Genomic DNA, 27,354 nt, shown 5'->3' on the forward strand with positions numbered 1-27,354 from the left:
TTAAAAACTTAAAAGTACCTCTTTGGAGGTCCTTTTGTTACTCCTTTTACCATTTGTCCTACTGCCTATGATGCTACTGCTGCCTACATTACTGCTGTTCACACAATAGAAAAACATTGATTACATATAAGTACAGCTGGTGAGAATTACATTTATATTGTTATGTGTACTTTATTATTATTATTATTATTATTACTACTATTGTTGGTTAGATAAATCTATTTCTCATGTATTTCAACTGCCGACAATTGTGACACAGACCAGCATTATATCCACTTGGTCACGGAAAGGTATAAAATGGGAGGAATCATTAATGTCCAGAATGCTCCTAATATACGGTAATATACTGTTCACTTTCTTGTAGCTACCCCTGTGGCTAATGTTGCCACTTCACCAAAATTTTTTGTATCGATACTTTCAACAAAAAGGTACCGTTTGTACCGCGAAAGATTTAAAATTGTACCGTTTCTACCTCCAAGACTTTAAAATTGTACGGCAAATAGTATCAGGCAATTTTCCGTAATTAAACTTTTGAACATGTGTAATTCTTTTTTTTTTCTTTGATTTGCTATTGCTTTCGTGCATAATCTATCATTCATTAGCGAAATCTGATTACACCAGTTGTTGCAGTCATTACTTTTGTATTCACAATAAATTCCTAACATTTGAAAGGTATTGTAAATTTGGGATAATATCAGGATTTAAACAGTGTGCTTGTAAATTTACAACATAACATAAAGTTTGTTTCATCAATAAAGAACAAGGAGAAATAAATAGACATTTCATCATTAGCACTACTTAATCATGAAATAATTGCCAAATCATACAATATTTTGACAGCCACTCATTTTCTTGTATATCTTTAAGTTTTGATGGTGTTTGCATCATTTCCATAGATGGTTCCCACTCTTAATACGGTACCCCGGGTCTATCCATTTTTGTTAATAATATACCACTCAGACTCTATGTTCAGCCTATTTCTGATGTCTGTTCTAATTGATTTTATTTGAGAGAATACTTTCTCTACAGCTGCTGAGGAATGAGGCAAGACAAGTAGGGATAATATATATTCACTTAAATAAGGAAACATCTGGGATCTGTCGGCATACTTTAAGTGACTAATCTTGTACTGGATCAAAAGGGATTTCAGACTTTTTAGAAGTAAAAAAGAAATTCATCCCTTCATCATTTGCAGCATCCTGTAACGATTCACTTACAAAGGTAGGGAGTGTTCCAAGTAATTCAAGATCTGATTTATTTACTATGGTTGCATTGACAGAGTCAGGTGCGCTGAGATGCGGCAATGTTTTGTTCATTCCCAAGAATCTTTTCTTAGTCTGGATTGCTAATTTTGTATAGAAATTAGACATTTGACCTTAAATCTATAAATGAAAGAGGCCCCCACATTAATTTCTTCTTACAGCAATTGTTGTCTTTCTTTTCCCCAGTGGATGTCTTCTATACTTTTAAAGCCTCCTGCATCATAGAAATATCAGTGAAAAAAATGTCTTTGATGTTAAGCAACTATATAACCTGAATAAAGCACATACTTTTTTTCCCAGGCATGGTGTATTTGAACACCCTCACTTTGAAACTCCTTGTTCATTTTAGTTACATAAGGTAGTATATAGCCTAAAAAATTCAAGTACTTCTTATAAACTGGATATGTCAGCGCTGAAAGAATTGTCTGAGGGATTCTAAATGGTCTTCCGAAGCTGCATTTTGAAAACACAAGACTCGTGCATTCCATTGTTCAAAGGCCCTTTCAAACACACATTGCAAAGGTAACCAGCGAGTCTGGCTCGGATGCAAAATTTCATGTGGCTCTATGTAAGTGAATTGTTGAAATTGTGTACTATATTCATTCAATCGTTTGGGGCTATGACAGAGATAATGGTACAGTAGATATGTCTGTATAAATCTTCTACTCCTTTAGGTAATTTATTAAGCAAGTAGCTGAACACGAAAGATGCATGGAATGACAAACATAACCAGTAATGAATAAATGAGGGGGCACCTGCTGCAGTTTAGATTTTAATTCCCTCGGTCTGAACAAAGGACGCCTATGCTGCAGGTCAAACATTTTTATCTCACTTCTCGTCAGTTTTAACTCATTCTTTATCTGTGGCTTTTTTTTTTTTTTTTTTTTAAGTAAGGTATTGGATCTTTTATCTTTTTCATTTTATTTGGTGTAGTTCCGGCGTTGCTCCTACACGTTAATATGTGGACCGAAAGTCTTCAGGGGTGCGACTGGGGCCGGGTGTTGGAGGGCATAGATCAGGGGTGTCAAACTCGTGGCCCGCGGGATGGTCTTAAGTGGCCCGCGAGGTGCCAAGAGATTTTTCAACTCGAGCTGCTATAACTGTTAGAAATGAGGAAAATTTAACTAAAGTTACTAAACTGTTAAAACGAGACAGGTGGTAAGTTTTATCTTTCATTCATATGACAATAATATATTAATTTATATTATATTCTGATTGGAGGCAATAAGGCTCTTTTATTGCAAATCTTAATAAATGAGTGCATAATTGGCCCTCGAAAGGATTTGAGTTTGACACCTCTGGCATAGATTGAGGGGGAGGGAAGGCTTAGGGGATGAAAAGACGGGTCTCGGGAGGGGTTGAAAGGGGGATGGATGCAGTATGGAGGCCAAAGAGGTCGGACAGGGAAGAAGAGATAAAGGAAAAGCTAGGGACTTGGAAAATTTAGGTCTATCTCAGTATACCCACACCACTGAGGTGGTTAACAGCTCTCATAGGGCTGGCCCGAAGGATTAGATTGTTTTTACGTGGCTAAGAACCAGTTGGTTACTTAGCAACGGGACCTACGCACAGCTTATTGTGGGATCCGAACCACATTATATCGAGAAATGAATTTCTAATCCCCAGAAAGAAGTTCCTCTGGTTCCACACTAGAAGCAGCTACCAGATTGATAGGCGAGTACGCAACCCACTCGCCCAGTTCGGAACTAAGGACTAGGATGGGATTAATGCTAACTGCACTGCGGTACACTAAGAATCGTACAGCAAAAAGCAAAAATGCCTTTTTTTCGAAAGGAGGACGGCAGTGACAGCAATTTCACATTGTACAATTTTGGTACAGTACCGCAGGTGGCAACACTGCCCGTGACTGCGTGAATTTAGTATTAGAATTATTGTCTGGTCATGGGTTCAAATCCGTAAAGAGGTATTTTGTTTCTTCATCTTCTATTTTCAGCCAGGATTGTGTACTTGTACTGTGGGCATCATCTCAGACCCGTTTGGGGAGGAAAATAAATGTGTGTACTTTGCTGATGGGGCGGTTAGTGGGTAAAACTTTTATGGTGCTTGTTATTTTTTTTTAACCAGTTTTACACAACACAGGGTGATCATTCTCTGGTGTTATATGAAATCTGATCAATATTAGTTACTTGTACGTTAATTGAAGAGCCTCCATCTTTACATGAGGAACATTTCCATCGCCAGGAATCTACTTACTCTTCGCATTCCTATCTGGACTTCGATCATGAACGAGCAATGGGATCATGACTGGATGAGCAAAAGAGTCAAAGCACTTCCATTGTCACTGAACTGCCTCACATACCACCTTACAGAAAAATAATTATAAATAATAAATAAAAAAAATATCTGTGATGCTTCTGATGTTTTGGATATGACGTCGAGTTACAGTACACATGGGCCATGAGGTTTCAGTATGATACACACATTTACTGCTACTTTGATATTTAATCAGTGATATGCAAAGGATAATATTGGTAAGTGTATGAATGTGCGTATGAACTTTAACAGTTCTAAAGTTTTTTTTTTTCTTTTAGGTAATTTTTTCTGACGTTTGCTCTTGACATATTCTAGACTGTTTTCTTACTTAAGGCAGCTTCGGTTCTGCTTAAAAATTCACACGCTTTAGGATGAGATACAACAAATTAATTGCTGTAGAACAGTTGAATCGTCCCAAGTAATAATCTGTTGTGTCTAACAACTATAGTGTGTGGCTGGTTTCCCCAATTGAAGCCTTGCTATCGTGTAGCCTGGGCCACCCTCTCTCACAACTGGCCTTTGTTTTAGAACGATAGACGCCAAAATATAATTGTTCTTGTGAAAAATAAATTAGAATCACAAAGGATGTATATTAAATGTAGATATGCAAGCAGTATTTCCAAGTATGTAATTAAAGAATGTTTAAACTACTTGTTGATTTTGTAGCAAAATATTATCTAAGTTTATATTTAATAGAAAAATATAAATATAAACGTAGATAATATTTTGTAGCAAAATAATATCTTAAGTTTATATATATATTTTTCTATTAAGAGAATTATTCAAATAATGTAAATTATTGAAATGTAATTGACTTGATCCGATCTTTGGAAGGGTGTGGAATGGTCCTAGGGGTTGGACTTAGCTGCTGGATATTCTTATTTATTAATTTGAGAATATGGGTGCACTAGCATTATGTGAAGTGAAGGCTGTTGATAATTACATTATATTAGTAGAAGTTGAAAGCGTGTCTAGATGTAGAAAGGCTATCAAAATAACAGTCAGCCCAAAGTCCTGACACAAAGAACAGGACAGTGTAGGTGTAAACACCCATAACTCGTAAACAACTAAAAGTTTTCAGAAGAGAGCGACGGCAAACCTTAATCGTTGCTTGGTAGCGGGAATGGGTGATAACGAGCATGAAAGCACAGAGCGATCGCTAACAACTAATGCAAAAGAGTCGGAAGATGATCGGACGTACGGTAATATCTGGAAACTTCTTCGGTATTGTAAATCATGACTTTAAAAAAATGGATGGTGTACATAGCTTTTACGTACATTTATTACATCGTACTTGTTTCCAAATCTATGTACATGACTTTTGAACTTTGTTATAATGAAGAGAAAACAAAAAATAAGCCTTCAAAGACAACTTCCCTGATGAGTTCAACTCATTAAAAATTAATGTTGTGACGGCATTGTTCGATAGGTGGAGCAGAAGCCGGTATTACACCGTTAGTCAATTAAGTTCTGAATATGATCTGAGACTAAGTGTTTCATATTTTATTTTAACATATTTAATAGAACTCCGCTTATCTCTGAAGATATACATATGAATGGCCGTGCATTATAAAATCCTCTTACCAGTCATTCGACATTTGGTGATGATGATGAAAAAAATTACAGTGACCATCGCCGCGAGTTTTGTTTTATTAAAGACAAATCTTTTATATATATAAAGATAAGCCTCCCTCAAGGCTTTCCCTTCTAACGAGGGTAAATTCTGGAAAGTTCTCTGCCTGGTTGTGATTATAATTCATCATCTTGAGATGATTAAACTACATCCATCTCGTCTCCTAAAATCGGGTCTGGGGTTTGTGAGCATCTGCTTGTAAGTCGAATTCTCTCTCTCTCTCTCTTTCTCCTCTCGTCTCTCTCTCTCTCTCTCTCTCTCTCTCTCTCGGCGATACAAAATTAGAAACGTCTATCACTGTCACTCAGTTTGGTTTTATCCCAATTAGTTTTTTAATGCGAAGTGCCATTGTTGGATTATTTTGTAAGATCGAGGGATCTGTTTATATGAAAATTGAGGTTTTCATTGTTTTACTGTCTTCGCAACCCTAAGTTCTTAATAAAATGCGTGTCTACAGTGTGGTTTTGTATGTGTATATATCTATATTAATTATATATATATATATAATACTGCAAACCAAACCTTACGGCCTCTTTGGTAATGAAAATAGTACGGCCCATCGACGGAGAAAGAGGTTAAATCTGATATAGTATACAAGTTTGTCTGTGCTGACGAGCAATGTCAGTCCCCCCAAAAATGCTATATCGGACACACAAAACCACACTCAAACGTCGCATGCAGGCCCACAGAAACCAAGGAGCCATTCATCAGCACTTTGTGGATACCCACAATAAAAAACCATCATTACAAGAACTTCTCACAAACACCAAAATAATACACATGGAAGGCAACTACAATCGTTTATTGATATCAGAAGCAGTCAGCATCGCAATGCAACGTCCCAGCCTTAACATCCAACGTGAGGCAGACCGTTCCTTGCCCTCGTGTAGGAGGCAGACCTTCAACCGCGTGTAACAAAAACCCCCACACGCGGACAGGAGCGCACACTGACTTTCAGTGAATTAAACATATATGTAATTAATATATATTTATGTATAATGTATATAATAACTTACTTTCAATTTTTTTATATATAATTTCTGTTGTTAACATATTTATTTATTTGTCTTATTTTATGTTTCACTATAGTCCTTTGTAAATACTTTAAAAACTAGGTATCTGGCAATTGTACTACCTTTCCGTCCTCATGACGTCACAAAACGCATGTAGGCTCATATTTGTACCTACGGGCTGCTCTATGAGCAAGAGCTCGTGCTGGCATAAAGCCAGCTTAATCTTAAACAACAACATATTTGTATCAGTACGCTTGAAAACGTCAATACGTATAGGTTGACGAAACAGCTGTCGCGTGTAAAAATACTGGAGTAAATGGAAGAACCCCATTATGTGTCCATTAGTAACCTGAACAATGAAGTAAAGAAAATAATTAGAAAATATGAAGCAATTTCAAAAAAGCTGGTTAACAGTGAGAAAGCCATTCTATTCAATGAATGTTATATATATATATATATATATATATATATATATATATATATATATATATATATATATATATATATATATTTATATATATATGTATATAGATATATGTAAAGGTGTTGTAGCTTCTAAAAAGTCGAACCACTGAAAAGAATGAGATGGCTTCTCTTGAGATCAGGGATTCAATTCTTCCCATCATTAGCATTGGTGCTTCAGAAGATTGATCGTCGTGTAAATATAGGCAAGTGCTTACTGTAGACTATTTGGTAGCTCTGTCTAAGCTTGAAGGTGAACTAGAGATCAGTGATGCTATCCATTTCTCCATTGACTCGGTTAAATTGTTTCAAGGTATTGTGGATTTCCTGTAAATTTCATATTCTCTTCCATTTTGATTTAATTAAATTTATGAATATAACTCTATATTCTCTTCTGTCTTGATTTAGCGAAACTTATGAATATAACTGTAGCACTCCCAAACATTTTCCAATCGCTTTTCATTCGCGCCGGTTTCCAACTTCATTAACTGGTGTGTCTAACTTCTTCATTTTTGTCATGACAGGTGTTCATTTTATTTATTAATATATGTGGCTAAATACTGTACATAATTGTCTTTATATATTTATTTAGCAGGAATGTCGTCTTTGGTGCCAGATTCCACGTTCATCTAATAGTTTGTTTATAGAGATATAAACATTCATAGCACTAATATCTAAACCATTGAAGATAATGTACTTTGCCAGTATTTTCATGTGTAGATATTATTATAATATTTCGATCAATTGTACTTTAATCAAGTCTTAATTTTTATACGTATCCGTTCCTTGTTATTATAGTATGTACAACTGAGGTAACTCGTGGCGCTCTCTCGAATACCTAAATTTTTTTTTATTATAAACAGGATTTGATTTATAATGAGCTTGAATGAGCATCTCACGGGGCACGAGCGTAAAGCATAAAGCAGCCTTTCATCGGGTGCAGTTTTGAGGGAGGAGTTGCAACCTTAAAAAGCTCTCTGTCTTCGAAGTTGTAAGGCCTTTTCATCAGGTCTCCGATGATAAAGCAGTGGAATGAGACGAGGAGGGCGTGACTGGATCATAGCAGCAAACGTCTTTCACCAGGTGCCTCCATTAACGAAATCATCAGCAGGAAAACCGCTCCTTTTCGGTTGAGAGGTTAGCGATAGGTACTACTACTTCATAAAGATCATACTCCCTTCCTTGCTAGTTGGAGGATAACCTAGAACGAGCATTAAGAGATTTCATTGATTCTTCGTAGGGTTCGTCCTCTGCTGATGTTAATAAGGACATGGGTTGCAGGGCTTGCAACAGTGAGCTCTTTAATAAGATTTCTATATACATTTCATTGCCAAATATGCCGGGTAACCAAACTTGAGTAGAAATAGTGACTGGAAGCTTTCACACACATATATTTATTTGTGTGTGTGTGTGTAATATATATACATGCAAAAACGTACACATATTAGGCAAGTTCTGTACACACTTGATAGTGCTATGTGGTAAGTACCACTTTCTGTGTATTGGCTGATAGCTTACACACGCACGCGCACACACACACACACATGCGCACGCACACACACACTAGGCTTCATGTTACTCATCAGTATCGAAATCACTTTATCTAGGGAATAACTGTTACCCAAGGAGGATTATATGAGAAAATTGTACTCACTCTGCCCAAGATTACCTTTATCCACTCAGAGAGTTGCACCTCCCCACAACAGGATTTCTACCTTTTCCATTTGAGGTTGACATATAGATGCAATAAACTTGATTCGCTCTGCCTAGGATTCAGTAAAATATTAACGGAAGGTAGTAAAATAAATAATTACTTGTGGAATAATGCCACCAGGACCTGACAGCCATTTGGCCTTAGAGATCTACCGCTGCCCTACTCTGGTAGGCGCATTGGTTTCTCGGTAAAACCTCTCCATAGGGTCGCTGGATAGTTGACCGACATCGTGCATAGGTTCAAATGTAATCGAGGGCCTTGTCAAGCTCTTTAAGTATTGCTAAACATTGTACACAACAAACAACCTTTCTGAAGCTTTTAAAAAGCTCAAAACAAACTGGATATCATATGGTTGTTCAGAACTGTAAGCCTTCACTCCAAGTGCTGTTGTAGGACATAGGATCATTCGCCCACACAGTCCCGCATCCACCTTCTTCAAACTCCAAAGGTCATAAGGTTCCTTCTGCAACCGTCTTACAAACAGGCGAATACTGACATCATTCCTGTAGTTTTGTCCTCTATGGCTTCTGTCAAACCAGGCGAAATCCCAACGATTTTTAAACGGTTTTCAGCTTTTTAACCTGCCCGTGGTATTTGTGAGGCCTATAAACCCAAGTTTGTTTAGTCCTTTACCTGGCTTTGTATACGTTTTAGTTCTTTCGTTTTTGCTTCCATTTCTGTGCTATATTTGTTTTGTTAGGAGTATTGTTAAATAATGAAGTAAATATTTAGCGCAAAAAAATAAATGCCTTCGTATTCATTGATATACTGAAAATATTTCATTTTGAACGTGAAGTTTTCAGGGAAAGGCTTTTTCTCACCGACTTTTAGAAGTGGTCAAGACTAAATTCTGTGTGTGTGTGTGTGTGTGCGTGTGTGTGTGTGTGTGTGTGTCGGATACGATATCAAAAGACAATAGAAATGTTGTATGTGGCCGGTGATCGAAAGTGTCAGATTTGTGTATTGTCATCTTGTTGCCAGTTAATGCTAAGTGAATAATGTATTAGATTATTTTTGAAACTGTTAATTAGTTAAGAATGGTAACTGCTAGTTTTCTCCTCTCCGGTGTTTGACTTGTTGTACATTTTACTAATCCTCTTTTCAAATTCCATATTTGGTGATATCACTGGGAGTGGTCTTCTCCCCCCTCTAACCCCCCGGCTCTTGCTGTCCAGTGGGGATATGGAGGTCTTCGGTGGATATATGAAGGAGTTGTTTCCTGGACCTTGCCTTGAGCGCTATTTGAAAGGATCGTTGATACTGATTTTTGGCCGCTGTACTTGTACTTGGACTGGAGATATTTCACCCCAACATACCTTTTGGATCTCCCAGTCTGCAGCCTCAGGATTTATCCTTAACGCCCTTGGTTCAGTTATAAAGCCAAGGGGACCTCTCTGTTCCAAGGTAAAATTATATACTTATTAAGCTCACGGCAAATGTTCCTCTGCTGTCGGTTTCGGTGAACCGCTTGATACTTGCCAGCCACCTATTGATATTTTTGGATTCAGCGCTGTGATTGCATTAGCATCGGATTATCACCCTGATTTGTCCTCCAGACGTGGAGTTGTACCTTGCCTTGCAAGAGGAGTACTTTAAAACATTCGGAGAAGTTGTTAGGAATATTAGTGTGTATTTGTTAGGATATTCTTTCTTTTTGCCTTTCTCCTCCTTTCTGGACCCCCTCCTTTTTGTGGTTGAATGTGTTGGTTTCTTTTATTAGTTGTGTATTTGGGATTTGTTTAGTGATTATTTAAGGGTGAGTGTTATTCATAGACTTTTGTATTATAAGAGGTTCAGGTGTAATTTCTGCCTAACGAATTTTGTATTAAATTTAAGTGATTTTCCTGAAGTGTTTATTTTCACCCCTGAATTGATTTTGCACACTGTGGTTTAAGGCTGTGGTACGATTTCACACCTTGTGAATTTCGTATCCTGTTAAGTGAATACAGGAGTAACCTATATTTTGATAAGTGTATCGTGTGGTGGTTAACAAGCCATCACACTAGTTACACATGAAAAGTTTATTGGTACATATTTCTCCTCCTTTTATGGAAGCAAATGTTGGGCTGTATAACCGTGCGCACTTGAACCAAAGTTATGGTTTGTCATATTTGTTTAAAGTTGTGGTAATTTTGTACTTTTTATTTTGCTCTCCATAGGCAGTTATCATAGAGGGGCAGTGGTCGCAAGATAGAAAGAAATGGCAATAAATTGGAGATATGGATTAGATGTAAAAATGGTAAACACCAAACAAATCTTCAGTATTTCAACATTCTGGATGTCGTTCCAGTGTTATACTGCTGATTAGTAATGTCCTTGGTTTGGAGAAGTTGCGAAACACGAGTCATCACTGCGTGGTGGTTTTTGGGTATATGGAATTTTGCTCGTAAGTGTGCCGTGGGAATATGATTTGCTGTTGGCTCACTTGAGGGAACAATGGTCTGCCTTGGGTGAGGGGAAAAACAGGACGAATTGATCAGCAATGCAATGTGTATGCGACACTAAGCAGTGTCTTATTCCAGAACGGCACTCGCTGGGAAAGATAATGTAATGAAGACTGTATTTATCATTTCCTCCAAGTTTTGCCCTTTTATTGGAATTCCCTTCAAGATTACTTGAATAGCCTGTCCGTAGTTAGGTAAGGCTCCCATTGCTGTGTGTTGAATTCCTTCTGGATACCCTTATCTATATGTGTTGGTTATTAGATCTTTGCATACCATACCCTAGCTTAACGGATCGAATTTGTGATATTGTTCTAGGTTTTTATTCAGTTTTGTCTTTTGGTTATTAATCACGCTGGTATTTGAAAGCAGCTAAATTTAATGGCTGAGCGTAACGTCATTTCGATGTGAATTTCTGTTTAAATACGTGATGATAAGCAGAAAGTTGAATGCTCTCTTAACAGAATTATTATTTGGAATTTTGCGCTGGGAAAAGATTAATTAAAAGATAGAAAGAGACGAATGAAGCGGCCAGTGATTGGTTCGGTAAATGAATTATTTGATGGAAGTCGTTTTGTCAGTTGTGTAGCGGTGTTGAACAATGTTGTCTTCAAAGGTTTTCTTGGGCCTTGGGTTAGGTCTGGCAGGTATCAAAAGTCATATTCTGTGGCATTCATTATTCTCCTGTTTACAAGTTGGTTCCGTAATTTTCTCTCTCGTTTGCCTGTTAGTGTCGGCCATTCCTTTGTTCCTATGGAGACTTATACTTGCTGCAGGGGATTCGTCGTGCCTAGTAATTAGGAGATTAGGAGACCATCGTGCACAGATGTGTTGGAAGGTAAGTCTTCCGACCCTCTGCTCTGTCTGTCTTCTGTTATGGTTTAATATTTTATCTTTATTTGTAGGTCTCTAACTCCTAGTCAAGAAGAAATCGGGGCAAAAAAGACACAGAGGTATTACCAAACTTTATCTTGTTGAGTGAAGTTTGTCTCAATTATCTACCCTAGCATGAGGGAGCCGGCGAATTCAACGACAACAATTTATCGACAACAATTTACCGACAACAATTTACCGACATACACAATTGATCGAATACACATTTCACCGAAACCCAAGTAAACCTTCTATTGTTATATCAAGAAACAAAAGTTAGAAATAGTTTTGTAATTCTTATTAAAATAAATTAAAAGTACAATAAAAGTGTAAGATATTTAAAAAAAAAGTGTTATTAAGAATATAAGTACAAAAAAATGTAAAAACGTTTATTACAATAAAAAATAATTACTGAAAGTACAATAAAAGTGTAAAAATATTTATTTATTAAAATAAAAAACCAAGTTTATGGGCTACTGCGTTCAAATAATTGATAAAACTCGTATAGGAATGATAATTATCAACAACCTTTTTTAACCGTTCAGAAGAACAGCGATTTTTCTTTCTCTGTGGTTGACATGAATTACCCGCCAGATATTGATAGATTTTTACATTGTTGAAGTTTTGGTCTTTCTTCAGAATGTCCAAAGCGTCTTCATAAAGATTTCTCATCGTGAGTTCGTATCTTGGCGGTCTACGGCGATTTCTTCTATCACGGCGGCCTATCCATTAATCTTTGAAATGATTTACAACATTTTGTAATTCTGGTGAAAACACGTCATTGTCACACAATAATTCAAATGAAGCAACAAATATATCAACAGGAACATATGCTAATGAAAGTAAATAAAGTACATTTAAGGCGAAATCCGCATCCATTTCATATCTTCGTTTCAGTCCATTTGTTTGTATAACACGAAGGATACACTGACAGAAATGAAAGAAACATCCTTTCAAAGATGCACTTGGAATTTTTTTTCTACGTGCCTTCATCATAGCAGTTTCAAAGTTAATTTTTATAGAGGATGGAACCGAAAATTGATGTATGCTCTAATCTTCTCTAGTAGTATACTGTAACTTGATTCCAATTTATCGGGTAATAAAGCACAAATGAGTGGAATAGCAACATCTTTCTGGAATCCATGGAATGTATAGAGTTGGTAAAATAACAGTGGAACTGTTTGAAATGTACCGTCCCCATACCAATGGTCACAATTCGCAAGAATATTTGCGTTTCGCTGAGTAGCAAAGATGACTCTCCGTTCCTTAGGAGGCCCAGAATCAAATAATAAAAGGTTTTCACCTGAACATGATTTTATATACTCGTCTGTGAAAGTCAATTCACCTCGGCATTGTGGAAGTGATGGCAGAGAATTATTTTCAAACCTTATAGTACCTCTTATTGTCCTTTGAGTAGTCTGTGGTTTTGGACGTTTCACTGCTGCTGCTTCACTGCATCCTACAAGTGCTTTCGAAATGAGGGCATGAGGGGCTTCTGTAGTTGCTTTAGTTCCTTTACGTAGGACGTTTTCCATTATTTTTGAGCTTCGCTTTCAGCTGCATCACATACATGATTTTGTATTCCGCGCTTTGCACTTCAACTTATGATACTTGTCGCATTTCCAGTATATTTTGTTTTCCTTCTGTTTGTCTTTATGAAAGAAATATCCAACACTTATCAACTTCTTCCCCTTCTCCGATTCTATAAACTGGAGCGACATGATGGGCTTTTCAGCTATCTTTCTAAACTAAACAACTTGAAGTTTTAACCAAATTAAGAAATTTATGTTTCTTCGGTATCTTTATAGTTAATTGGTGGTTAACGAAAACATTCTTGCTTATTCATTTCCTGATATAATAATAGAAGGTTTACTTGGGTTTCGGTGAAATTTGTATGCGATGTATTGCGTATTTCGGTAAATCGCTGTCCGTGAATACACCTAGACCCCTGGCAAGAGCTATAAAGACGTTCACTCTTATTCAAAGTGTAATCAGCTGGAATGCATTGGGAGAGAAATTGGTACGAGGACGTATATCGATTGCTTTAGTAATACTTACAAGGTGATTTTTACATTTCGTAAAATACATACTGCATTAACGTTACATTTTCTTAAATGATGAGGCGATTTATGTTCATCTTGAAACATTATATGCTTGGGAGCGAAAAGGGATTTTGGTAAAGCTAAATTTTTAATCTGTAGGGTTTTTGCTCTCATGGAACAAACGATATTAGAAGTACTGTTACCACAAGAAATGAAAACAGGAAATACCATATCAATATTCCCTTAATATATATCCAGTTCTTACTCTCCGTAATATTGGGAGAATGATTTTGAAATGGTTAGGTTCCTTTTCGAATTTGAAGTGTTTTTATCATTATCATTCATATACAGGAGGGAAGGTGCGAGTTAATTGAAAATATGCACAAACTGTGGGTAAGATGATTGTGCAGATGAATCGTTTACGGAAATGTGAAGCTTGTTACAGTAGGACTACAGCGACAACAACAATCATAAAAAGTAAACGATGTTATTCACAATCTACGTATATAGCGTACATGCAATTTCATCTGCAGCCGTCGACTGTGACAATTAAGCTGTATGGCTTTTGACGTTCGTGACGTCATACGTAAAGTAGGACGAGTATTTGAACGATTTCTTTTTTGTTGCCTCTGCCAGGTTTTGCTCGTGCGTCCAAAATCCCATAATTTAGGAATACCCGAATTTCACGAACATGAGCGCTCTCCTTTCCTCATAGACTGTGTTGCGCCCAAGGGCTTTGCTGCATGAACGTAACTTATTTGGAAAAGAAGACCTAAAGCCCCAGGATGGTTTTTTTTTTTTTTATAATCACAATAACCGACAAAGTCAGTATCTTTGAAATAAAAATAGTTGATATCGTTTTTGGATACTATCGCTGAAGTATATATTGATTTTACTCTCAACTTTGGTTGGATTCGTCCCTTCGAAAATATGCACTCAGTTGCTTAAGGAAGGTATTTATGTACTTGAACGTATGAGGTATTTAGAAAAAAAAATTCATGTGCAGTTCTCAATTAAGAGTTTAGCATCCGTAATTGTTCAGTTTTACTGACCAGTTTTTCATTCGAGATATATATATATATATATATATATATATATATATATATATATATATATATATATATATATATATACATACACTATAATAACCCTTCTAGCATCACGTATTATGATTTATATGCTGTTAGCGCCATCTATTGATTGCTATTCGCACCGTACATAGTGTATGAAATTTCCTCTTGTTTTTCCCTTATGTAATCCTTAAAAATGTCTTTCAATCTCTGTACATTTAAAGCTTTGAGTTTATTATCTAGTGGCTTACGATAAATAAATTTGTTCATTGCAGTAATTCAGTGGTTATTTGTTATTATTGTTTGTTATATATACTGACGTGATTTGAAATAAGAAGCTTTTCGTATATCTACTTTACCTACATGAAATGTTGCCCTCATAACAGGGAATTAACGAATAGGTCAAGTGGAAAGCTGAAGTTGTGACATATATATGTATATATATATATATATATATATATATATATATATATATATATATATATATATATATATATATATCTATATATAAAATTTCTGACTCAGACCGGGAAATTTATGACCCAATCGTTTACACGGAGCGCAGTGACTGAGAGAGAGAGAGAGAGAGAGAGAGATTATTTAATAAATTTATTACGCCCAAAGACGTCAAACAAAGTTACATATTAGCAGTTACATACATTACATCAGAAATCAACAGAAAAAAAATTACAGCATTGAATCATCGGTATATCAGTTACAAAATAACATATATGAGATCGTATTCTATTATCACAACTGCAACAGACAGTTTAGCAGCCACCAAAGTGAGGAAGACGAGTCAAAATTATGTCTAGGTGGTCATCTTTGAGTAAATATTGGCAGGTTTGAAGCAAATTTTGTCCTTGAGGTAACAGATTCCTGACAGTGGGGCAATGAAGGCAGTAGTGTTCAAGGTTATTGGCATTAGCAAGGTTACACAGTTTACATGAGGTGTAGTGTGGTATATCTAGTGTCTGTCCAACCTGCCACACAGGACGATATCCCAACCTTATCCTGGCACTTACAACACAATGCCTACGCACCATGAGTCCATGTCGCCGGTACTAGTGACGGCTCTGCAGAAAGTTATCATGATGTTGTATGGAAACACTAGTGCCCCTCTCTGCATCCCTACGCTGTACTGTACAGGCAAAAGCGGCTGAATATATTCTATGTTTAAGGCAGCGAAGTGAGGGCTCAACATTTCTGTCATCAAGGTCCAGCGTGCAGGCAGCTTTAACAAGACTGTCCACCATGTCATTCCCAGCAAGCCCAATATGGGAGGGCATCCACATGAAGGACAAGACAAGCGAGGCATTGTAAGCAGCAACGAGTTGACACAATATGTCTCGCACAACACGGCCACAGCTGGGCCTAGAAGATGTCAGTGCCTGGAGTGCAGATTTGGAGTCACAGATCACCAATCCATTCACATATCTTCTAACAAGTAGGGTTACTGCATCCCATATACCTTGAAGTTCGCAATAAGTGGAACTGGATGAGTTTGGCAACCTACAACCATGCCACCCACCCTCAGGAGATTCTAAAGTGGGGGAGAACATAGCACATGCTGCACTTCCATCTGCCTGTACTGAGCCGTCAACGTAGATGTGGTGTCCTGCAGGAACTGAACTTGACACTTTGGATATTGTTTCCAAAACCAGCTGCTTCTGTAGACTGGTATGGGCATCTTTAGAGGTTGGTGTGAAAGTGACAGCAGGAATAGGAACCCGCCATGGTGGCAAATTTTGGATGACTGCTTGCTCAGGTACACCGATATCAAGGTGTCGAAGATTTTCACATACTGCCTTAACTAGGTTATGGCCCCCTGGCCAGAGTTGAGGTCTTGGTTCATCTTCGTCAAGTGATGCTCTGAGGACAGCAGAGAAGTTTGGAGTAAATTGTGGAGAATATAGACATTTAACAGAAAACAAAGTTACATTGGCATAAATTCTCTCTATTAATGGAGGTAACATGAGTTCGGTCTGCATGTTGACTATCCGAGTGGAAGGAGGGCATCCTAGGATAAACCTCATTACTCTATTTTGGAACAGTTCTAGAGGTTGTAACGCCTGTCTGGGTAATTGAATTAGAGCAGGAGATAAATAGTCAACAACTGACCTTAGGAAGAGGATATAGAGGGTTTTAGCCACGGGGATAGATATACCTGTGGCCCTGGTGGCAAGCCACTTGATGGGAGTAAAGCGAGGCTCCAGTCGATCAAGAAGGTTTTTCACCATGGGGTGGAGTCGTTGTCGTGCAGGTATAGCAGGGGTGATCCTGACTGGTGCACCTAGATATGTATACTGTGTGCAGTGAGGTATAATATTCCCACCCATAATGAACTCTGGCAGGTCTCGGAGATTCCGGGCAGAGAAGATTCTGCTTTTTTCTGGGGAGAGTATGAGGCCACAGGAGGTACAGGACCTGTAGAAGTCTTAAAGGACGCGCTGAAGGTCTCGAGGGGTAGTGGAGTGGATGCAGACATCATCAGCATAGCAGGTTACAGTGATTCCAGGGATAGCAGGGAGGAGAGACAGTACACGGTGCATAAGAATATTAAAAAGAAATGGGCTCAATACACCGCCCTGAGGTGTGCCAAGCTCAAAATTTTCATAGGAGCTACATGCACCTTTAAAAAAAACACATGATTTTCTGTTACTGAGATAACCGTTTATCCACTTCAGAAGGTTTCCTCTGATACCAAAGTCGACAAGCTGATCAAGAATGATATCCCTGTTGGCTATATCAAAAGCACTTTTGAGGTCAAGGAAGGCAACTACACTGTTGCAGGACAATCGGGAGTAGAGTTCAGCTAAACAGTGATGAGTACTCCTCTGAGGAAGAAAGCCATACAAATGGGGAGAAAGTTTTTCTTGCAACCGGTACATTAGCCTGGTTAGTAATATACGCTCAAACACTTTACTAAAACATGAGGTGAGGGAGATTGGCCGATATTTATCAGTTCCAGGCTTTGGGATAGGAATAATTGTGCTAATGGTCCAGCCAGCAGGTACATATCCATGTTGGTAGCAAAGATTATACAATTTGTAAGAAGAGGATTTTCCATGGAACCTTCTGGAGGAGACGAAGCACTTGATAAGTAAGGCCATCATCCCCAGGAGCAGAATTTTTTTTTCCCCATAACAGCATGTCGCAGCTCATCCTCGGTGATCAGCTCTTTGTCCTCCTTGTCTGATTCCAACAATGCAGCCATCAGACGAAGGTTGCGTAAATTGCTCTGGGAAGAAAGTGCTTCTTGGATTTATACAGGGAGATTACTGGACTGTGACTGGGTTGACCAAGTAGTGATGAGATCCTGGGCATATGCTTGTGGACTGTGATGAAGTGCACATGTGGTTTTTTTCTTGACAGTCCTTTTGATGAGATGCCACATGGTCCCAACGCTAGTCTGGTGGTTAATTAGGTCAGTGTATTTATACCATGACTCAGTGTAGACACACTTCTGGAGAGCAACTAAATCATCCCTCGCCTGCTGATATTGAAGTAGATGATTAGGTGTCGGTTGTGTCAGAAAGACAAGGCCAGCATCAGCCGCAACTCTTTCTGCTTGCATAATGCGTTGATCCAAGGTCCAGGCATGGGCAACAAGATGACTTTTAATGTGAGGTCTGACAATATATAGTTGATAGAAGTCATGGGTAGCTTTTACCAAAGAATTATACAGATGTTCTGGAGAGTGTTTATCAAAGGTAGGTAGGACAGAGGAGATGTATGAAACATATGTTGGGCAGTACTTGGGTGGAATGGTGATCCGGGTACGATGATAGGGGTCACTTGGATGAGTCTGTATTGTGTACTGTAGGCATAAGGCAACATGGTCAGAAAAGAGCGAGGGAACAGAATGACAGGAGACATGTGATGCCACGAGCCCAGATGTAAGGATATGATCAAGAGTGCCCCCCCGGATGTGTGTGGCACCACCTATATCCCAACGGGTTAAATGGTAACGATGGATGTAATTGAGCAGAGGAACTCCACTGCGGTTGGGAATCGGAGAGACATCACCAAGATCTGGGTGTCTGGCATTGAAATCACCCATGTAGATCATGCCAAGGTTTGTAGGTGTAGGAAGTGCCGAGAGGTTAATTAGGCCAGGGGCAGAGTAAACATTGCATAATCGAATATGACCATCACCTATCTTAACCTGAAAAAGTTGGAAGGTCATGTTAATATCTGCTGATGAGCGAAGGAGTTGATGAGGGAGAGAAGAGTGGATGTAAGTAATAAGACCATTCCTGACATGATGTACATATGAAACATAACCGGAGAGTGTTGGAGCTTCATCACCTGGCTGAGCACCACCAGGGAAGGCTTCTTGAATAAATATTACTTGTGGGTGATGGCGATAAACATATGTCCTGAGTGCAGTGAGTCTGGAGTATTGTCTAATTCCAAGGGCATTCCATGAAAGGACATGTAGTTGCATGAGTCTAGCGAAGTTTACCCTTAACGCTGCGAGAGACAGGTCGAGCATGTACCGGAGAAGCAGCACTGTTAGATGGTGCACCAAGTGAAGGAGGCTGAGCTGGCAGGAGGCCACTGACCCTTTCAAGACAAGAGGCAACAGTATCTAGCTTCTCAGTAAGTGAGGCAACAGAGGTTATGAGAACTTGTTGTGCCTTGACTAGTGTGTCGAGGTTACTTGCAGTGGTAGCCTGCTGAGCGATCAAGCTATCGAAGCGTACATCAATAGCATCAAAGCGTGTCGTTAGTGCTGTACAGTGCGATTCCAAGGCAGCAACAGCCTTACGAAGTTTTGAAATTTCAGCTGATTCAGGAGGGCATAACGAGGAGGTTGACACTGGTTGTGGTGGTGGTGTCAGTGGAAGTGACTGCGTGGCAGCGCGCGACCGTCTGGAACATCCATGCCAAACATTAACTCCTGCTTCACCACAACGAGGGCATTTCCAATGCACAGTCTCTGGAGTTGATGATGATTCTGACAATGAGGTGGAAGCATCAGTAACAGGTTTACGGTATGGACAGGTGCGTGTGGAATGGGCTGCAGCACACCAGGCACACTTAGGTGAGGCAGAGCAATATCGGGAGATATGGCCAGTACCCCAGCAGTTGAAACAGTTGGGCTGATCATCCTTCATCCTGCGCGTAATTCACAAGGAGGGAGGCAAGGGAGGAAAGAAAACTCATAAACAGATGGTGGTGGTTCTAGTAGACTCCATGTGATGACAATGCGATTAATAGGGTTCCCATTTTGAAGAAATCTTCGTGCACTGTATACACCAGGCAGTTCCTTAGCAAGGTTAGGGTCTGCTTCAATAGGGTATTGAGTAATGAGATATGTTAAATACTTACGGGGTCTGTCTATTGAATCTTGAATATCCAGGCTTATGGACAGAAATTCACCACCCTTGACCCTGCCAATGATGTCCTCACGACTCCTTGCAATATATACAAATTTAGATGTGATTGCAGACATTTTCACCTCTGCCAGCTCCTTATCAAGATTGAAGGTTCTGTTTACTTCAGTCAGCCACCGTAGTTTAGTGTCAGTGCTCAAATTTTCTTTGAAGACCAACCTAACATATTCATCACAGGGAGCAAAAGCTGGGGTAGCAGAGGAAGCAAGTCGTGTAGGGGGTTGAGGCAGAGTGACATCACTCTTTTGTCTAGTGAAAATCTCTTGACATTTGGATGTTTTAGCAGCAGGAGACTGTGGAGCACTGCTAGTATCTGACCCATAATCCACTGGGCGCTTCATGGGGGTATTAGCAACAGTACTGGAGGGCTTATGAGGAAGAGATTGTGTGAGTGGTGGTCCATGATCATATTTACATCCTCATCATCAGGTCAGAGTGCACACCTTTTCAACCTCAGAAACAGAGGCTGGTCCGGAGTAATCCATTATTAGTGAAGTAGCAGCCTTTTCACGTCACAATAGACATCACATGCACACTGCGCATGCGCGAACTGAGGCGCAGCCGACCGAGTGGGTATGCCACGGAGAATGAGTTTTTATATCGTAACTACAGAGTAGTATAAAAATCCTATATACACACTGTTGTTACTAAAATGGTCACTGAGTCTTACTGTAACTTATATAACACGGTGAAAGGTGTAGTATCCCTAGAACTTGCACAAAAAACTCATTATATAGAGAGCTCACACAAAGCGTGTTTACAATCAGAGAGCATTCTTCTTCTTCCAGAGAGAGAGAGAGAGAGAGAGAGAGAGAGAGAGAGAGAGAGAGAGAGGAATGAATGGGAGTGGTAGAGGAGACTGAGCGAGAGTAGACAGTATTCTGAACATTTTTTTTTTCTTCCCCCATAAAAACTAGCTCCCAGGAAAAGTAAGTTTTTTTTTTTTACCTTTACTCGTGTGATGGAGCGGAAGTCAGGAGAAGAAAAAAAATCGATAGCTAAGAAGACACAGGAGGTAGAATGGGGAATTAAACATTGAATAGAATTGAAATGAGTTATAGCACAAACTTCCACCTAGACCAAGTGATCAACTTGGCCCCTCAAGTGCATTCCGATCAATCCCAAAATCCAATCACTCGTTGCCAGTGATGAGGCCCATTTTATTTTTATTTTTAATCCTGACATAGAAACTTAATACCTAATCCAGCAAAAAAAACAGATACAGAAAGAATGAAGCATAATGAACCTATTTGATCCTTAACTTCTTTTTGAGTATCAGCATCATGCCAAATATGAAGTCTGTATCTTGCATCGTTGAAAATTATGGCCAAGTATGACATTCCAATTTGACCTTTGTCCTGCAAATATGACCTGTACCCCAAATTGCACGTCGGCGTTTTAGTGGATATGTATGCCTGATATGAATGTTGTCTCGTATAATATCCGAGTTGAGGTAAAACAAAGAGGTTCCCATCTCATTTTGTTCAAAAGTTATGGCCCCGATCACACTTCTTCATTACTTGTTCCCAGTAAGTAGGAACCTGTCCTGGTTTTGCACATCAACATCATGATTGATTATAATTGGCTGACTGTAAGTCCTTGGGTCATATAATTCATAACCTATTGTGTATGATCAGTCCTTATTGACTTTTGGCTTTAAATCATGACGTTAACTTTGGCCATGACCTCGCTCTGCACATTGGCATCATTGGGGGATTGTGTTTATTAATTTTGAAGTTTTTTTGTAGTATAATTTTAAAGTTACAGTCTAGGTAAAATTCCCGTGTGACCTCTGACCTCTGAGTATGACCTGCACTTGACTGTGCACATCAGCTTCATTGGAATGCCAAATAGGAAGTCTCTGTCTCGTACAGTTCAGAACTTATGATAAAAATTAAATTTTGGTTTGGCTAAGTGTGCCTTAAGCAGAGCTCATTCGTCGCAGCACTGTTAGTGGTTTATTCGAGTGTGTCTCGTATAATCCAAAAATGATAACCAGGGTTAAATTTTGTATATATGTGATCTTTGACCTCTAATTATGACCGTGACCTCATTCTGCTCATTGACTCCATTGTTGGAGTAATCTTGACTCACATAAAGCTTTTATCCAGCAAAGTTCAAAAGTTGAAGGTAAATTACCATTTGACCTTTGACCTCTAGGCATAACTTTAAGCTGATTCATCTCATGGGTTCATTAGTTGGATATAAATATATCCATAGTTATTACCTAGCATAGTTGAGCAATTATCACTCGCAAAACCTATGATGCTTCCTAAAGGAATTTGCTTGCCATCCAAAACCTCTTTTACAGTTTTGTAAAGTATCCAAAAGTGCATCTGTAACTAAATTTTTAATTATCAAAAACCTTATGACTAGCGCTAGAACTTGTGAAACTGAAACATAAGTGCTCACATCTGTTATGAGTGAGAATTTATTTTCCTTACATAGCTGATGGTTTTATGTTGCTTTAAACAGTGTACGGAAAACTCGATTGCGCAAGCGAAACTTCGGTGCATTTTTTACTTGTTTTTATTTGTCCCATTTGTAATTTGATGCTTCACGAGCTCAACACATCTTAAATGAGAATATCTTTTTGTGAAAACGACTTTGTTTACTGAAGCCACAGCTGCTAAACCTTAAAGCCCTCTCCACACGAGCGAGCACTGCCCGACTGGCAAACGTTGTTCCCATAACCCTCTTCACTAAACTGACTGGCCGAGTATGGAGCCAGAACGAGGCGATCGTCTGGTAACACTGCTTCAGAACCGAGAGAGAATATAAACAGGTGGAAGTGCCCGACGGGCATGCCCGCTAGTGTGGACAGGCCCTTATTACAAGAGCTATAAGGGTAGGACTGGACAAAGACATAACAAAATTCTACCCTGTTATCATTATCTAAGTCATTAAGAAATAAGATGGGGAACAACAATACCTTTCATCATTTGTTTGCAACAATTAGTAGTGAACTGGTCAGATCCAAGTTAGTTTGTGAAATTCTTGTCTTCGGAAGACACTTGCTGTATGTTGTGCGATCTCGGTTCATTAACATGAATGTCAAGCAAACCTTGGCACTTTATGAAAGACTTAAGGAATTTGTGGTATTTAAAGAATCTACAGAAATAAAGAACAGTTTCTACTCGAGGGATAATGATTATTAGTGCAGTATAACTGTTATGTCCTCCTTTCACGGATGCGTTCACGGTATGAGCTTTGGATAAAATTAATACCCTCGAGCCTTTCATACATAAATTCCATAGTGATAACAACAGCACACAGATATTAATTATTAAAATTTCCCATCATAAAAACAGTGAACTTTGAATATATTTTTGTAGGTATGATATTTTACTTAACTGATCCTCTGCTGTTGGATGATTCTCTCTCTCTCTCTCTCTCTCTCTCTCTCTCTCTCTCTCTCTCTCTCTCTCTCTCTCTCTCTCAGAATTATTTTAGGAAACTGCTCTGTTTCTTTGGTATTCACAAGATATAAGTTTACCATTACTTTTTCCCATGTATTCAGAGTTATAATTCATCATCAATTAGCGTAACTGAACACAACGTGCGATGACCCCCTGTTTTGCTAGAATAAAATAGCATTTGTTTTTAGAATAATGATTTTATCGGAGAAATACGTAGGCCGGGAAATTCTCTTCATTTGTTAGCGATACAGTGTATTTAATATTAACTAATGTATATACATTAAGTTGAAATATTAACCAATTATATACATTAATTTAAATATTGATGGAGCCGTTGTTTATCGCCAATAATCTGAATGATTTTCAGAAGCACTGGTTTTTGAAGCATTTCTAGTCCTAATATATTTTTTATTTCTACTGAAAAGAAAGCACACACATTTATGTAAATATAACAGAGTTTCTTTCCTTTCATACTTATTTAATTAATGTCCTCTCTCCCTCTCCCCCAACCCCCCACAATAAAACGGAAGGGAAATGTGAAATAATATGTAATATGTTTAAGAAGGTACTGGCGAAGTTCATGGCAACGGATAGAAATGAAGGGAGGTTAATACCAAAAGTCTGGCCGGCCTGGCTCTAGACCAAGAATCTGGAGTAAAAACTAAAAATATATGATGCCCCAAATACAACTTTGTGGAACGCCTTAAGAATAGGTCTTAGTTTTCTATAATATTATTAAAGATTTTTTTTCAGTGTTTTAAGAAATCTGCCTTTGGTTTCAAGATAAAACATGGGACACTAGTCACAAAATGCATGTATATGAACTTTCTGGTTAATCAAGTCAAAGAAGGTACCATGAATATGTAGAAGATATTAATAAAAGAACAGTAAAGAAAATAAAGATATCAGATATTAAAAGATAAAGAATTATTAAAGATGGAACTTATAAACCAAAATAAAGAGAAACATTGGAGACGCTGTTGTAGTAAAGTGGCGTCAATATAATAACTAATAATAATAATAATAATAATAATAATAATAATAATAATAATAATAATAATAACAGTGCCAGTAATCAGATACAGCGCAGGAATAGTGGAATGGACGAAGGCAGAACTCCGCAGCATAGATCAGAAACCAGGAAACAAATGACAATACACAAAGCACTACACCCAAGAGCAAATACGGACAAGCACTATACATAACACGAAAGGAAGGAGGGAGAGGACTACTAAGTATAGAGGACTGCGTCAACATCGAAAACAGAGCACTGGGGCAATATCTGAAAACCAGTGAAGACGAGTGGCTAAAGAGTGCATGGGAAGAAGGACTAAATAAAAGCAGACGAAGACCCAGAAATATACAGAGACAGGAGAAAGACAGAAAGAACAGAGGACTGGCACAACAAACCAATGCACGGACAATACATGAGACAGACTAAACAACTAGCCAGCGATGACAATTGGCAATGGCTACAGAGGGGAGAGCTAAAGAAGGAAACTGAAGGAATGATAACAGCGGCACAAGATCAGGCCCTAAGAAACCAGATATGTTCAAAGTACGATAGACGGAAAATAACATCTCTCCCATATGTAGGAAGTGCAATACGAAAAGTGAAACAATAAATCACATAGCAAGTGAATGCCCGGCACTTGCACAGAACCAGTACAAAAAGAGGCATGATTCAGTAGCAAAAGCCCTCCACTGGAGCCTGTGCAAGAAACATCAGCTACCTTGCAGTAATAAAGTGGTACGAGCACCAACCTGAAGGAGTGATAGAAAACGATCAGGCAAAGATCCTCGGGACTATGGTATCAGAACGGATAGGGTGATACGTGCAAACAGACCAGACGTGACGTTTGATTGACAAGGTCAAGAAGAAAGTATCACTCATTGATGTCGCAATACCATGGGACACCAGAGTTTGAAGAGAAAGAGAGGGAAAAATTGGATAAGTATCAAGATCTGAAAATAGAAATAAGAAGGATATGGGATATGCCAGTGGAAAATCGTACCATAATCATAGGAGCACTAGGCACGATCCCAAGATCCTGAAAAGGAATCTAGAAAAACTAGAGGCTGAAGTAGCTCCAGGACTCATGCAGAAGAGTGTGATCCTAGAACGGCACACATAGTAAGAAGAGTGATGGACTCCTAAGGAGGCAGGATGCAACCCGGAACCCCACACTATAAATACCACCCAGTCGAATTGGAGGACTGTGATAGAGCAAAAAAAAAAAAAAAAAAAAAAAAAAAAAAAAAAAAAAAAAAAACAAAAAAAAAAAAAAAAAAAAAAAAAAAAAAAAAAAAATAACAATAACAATTTTTTTTTTTTTTTTTTTTTTTTTTTTTTTTTTTTGCTTATCACAGTCCTCCAATTCGACTGGGTGGTATTTATAGTGTGGGGTTCCGGGTTGCATCCTGCCTCCTTAGGAGTCCATCACTTTTCTTACTATGTGTGCCGTTTCTAGGATCACACTCTTCTGCATGAGTCCTGGAGCTACTTCAGCCTTAGTTTTTTCTAGATTCCTTTTCAGGGATCTTGGGATCGTGCCTAGTGCTTCTATGATTATGGGTACGATTTCCACTGGCATATCCCATATCCTTCTTATTTCTATTTTCAGATCTTGATACTTATCCATTTTTTTCCCTCTCTTCTCTTCAACTCTGGTGTCCCATGGTATTGCGACATCAATGAGTATACTTTCTTCTTGACTTTGTCAATCAACGTCACGTCTGGTCTGTTTGCACGTATCACCCTATCTGTTCTGATACCATAGTCCCAGAGGATCTTTGCGTGATCGTTTTCTATCACTCCCTCAGGTTGGTGCTCGTACCACTTGTTACTGCAAGGTAGCTGATGTTTCTTGCACAGGCTCCAGTGGAGGGCTTTTGCCACTGAATCATGCCTCTTTTTGTACTGGTTCTGTGCAAGTGCCGGCATTCACTTGCTATGTGGTTTATAGTTTCATTTTTCGTATTGCACTTCCTACATATGGGAGAGATGTTATTTCCGTCTATCGTACTTTGAACATATCTGGTTCTTAGGGCCTGATCTTGTGCCGCTGTTATCATTCCTTCAGTTTCCTTCTTTAGCTCTCCCCTCTGTAGCCATTGCCAATTATTATTATTATTATTATTATTATTATTATTATTATTATTATTATTATTATTATTATTATTGAAAAAGAAACCCACAAATTCAATTTGTAACTTGTTTACTTCTAAGTATTTACATTTAGTTTTACTCCACACTCGAGTACTTTCAGGCCCTTCTGTGGCCCATTCTCAAGAGATGTTTGGGATGTTAGCCTGGGTCAAGTCCCAGCAGTCTTCTGGAACTTCTTCTCGTTGTGCTGTCATTTATGCGATGGCTGTTCTGGTTTTCTTGAGAGTTGCCAATCCCCTCTTGTCGCTCTGATATCCTGAGCTGATGGTCAATGGGATTCACCCTTGTGGTAAGGGTGTGGTCACTGAAAGTCTGTTGGGCAGGAAACCTAATCTCCAGGTCAGCAGGGTCAATCTTAGCTTCTTTTAATATCAAAGCTCGGCTTATAGGATCTTCTGAGGTAAAACCTTTGTTTCCTTCAATTACTTTAATCTCTCTGATAAGTGCACCTTCTACTACCCTCCTGTGTGACTAATTTTGTTGCTTTTGTTATAGAAGCCGCCTACTGTTTTTGTTTTTTGAAATCCATCCTATGGTCATTTTCCTACAATGTCTAGCTATAGCACTCCCCTGAGAGTTA

General features: G+C 38.5%; 1 protein-coding gene and 1 pseudogene across 1 annotated transcript in view; both read right to left on the bottom strand.

Moving 5' to 3' along the window:
- On the bottom strand, positions 1-26,504 carry LOC135216203 (uncharacterized; annotated as a pseudogene).
- LOC135216452 (uncharacterized) overlaps positions 1-27,354 on the bottom strand; it is a 139,598-nt gene that overhangs the window by 20,864 nt on the left and 91,380 nt on the right. The window lies entirely within an intron of this gene.

Source organism: Macrobrachium nipponense, chromosome 6 (assembly GCF_015104395.2).
Source record: "Macrobrachium nipponense isolate FS-2020 chromosome 6, ASM1510439v2, whole genome shotgun sequence".
Taxonomy (NCBI): Eukaryota; Metazoa; Arthropoda; class Malacostraca; order Decapoda; family Palaemonidae; genus Macrobrachium; species Macrobrachium nipponense.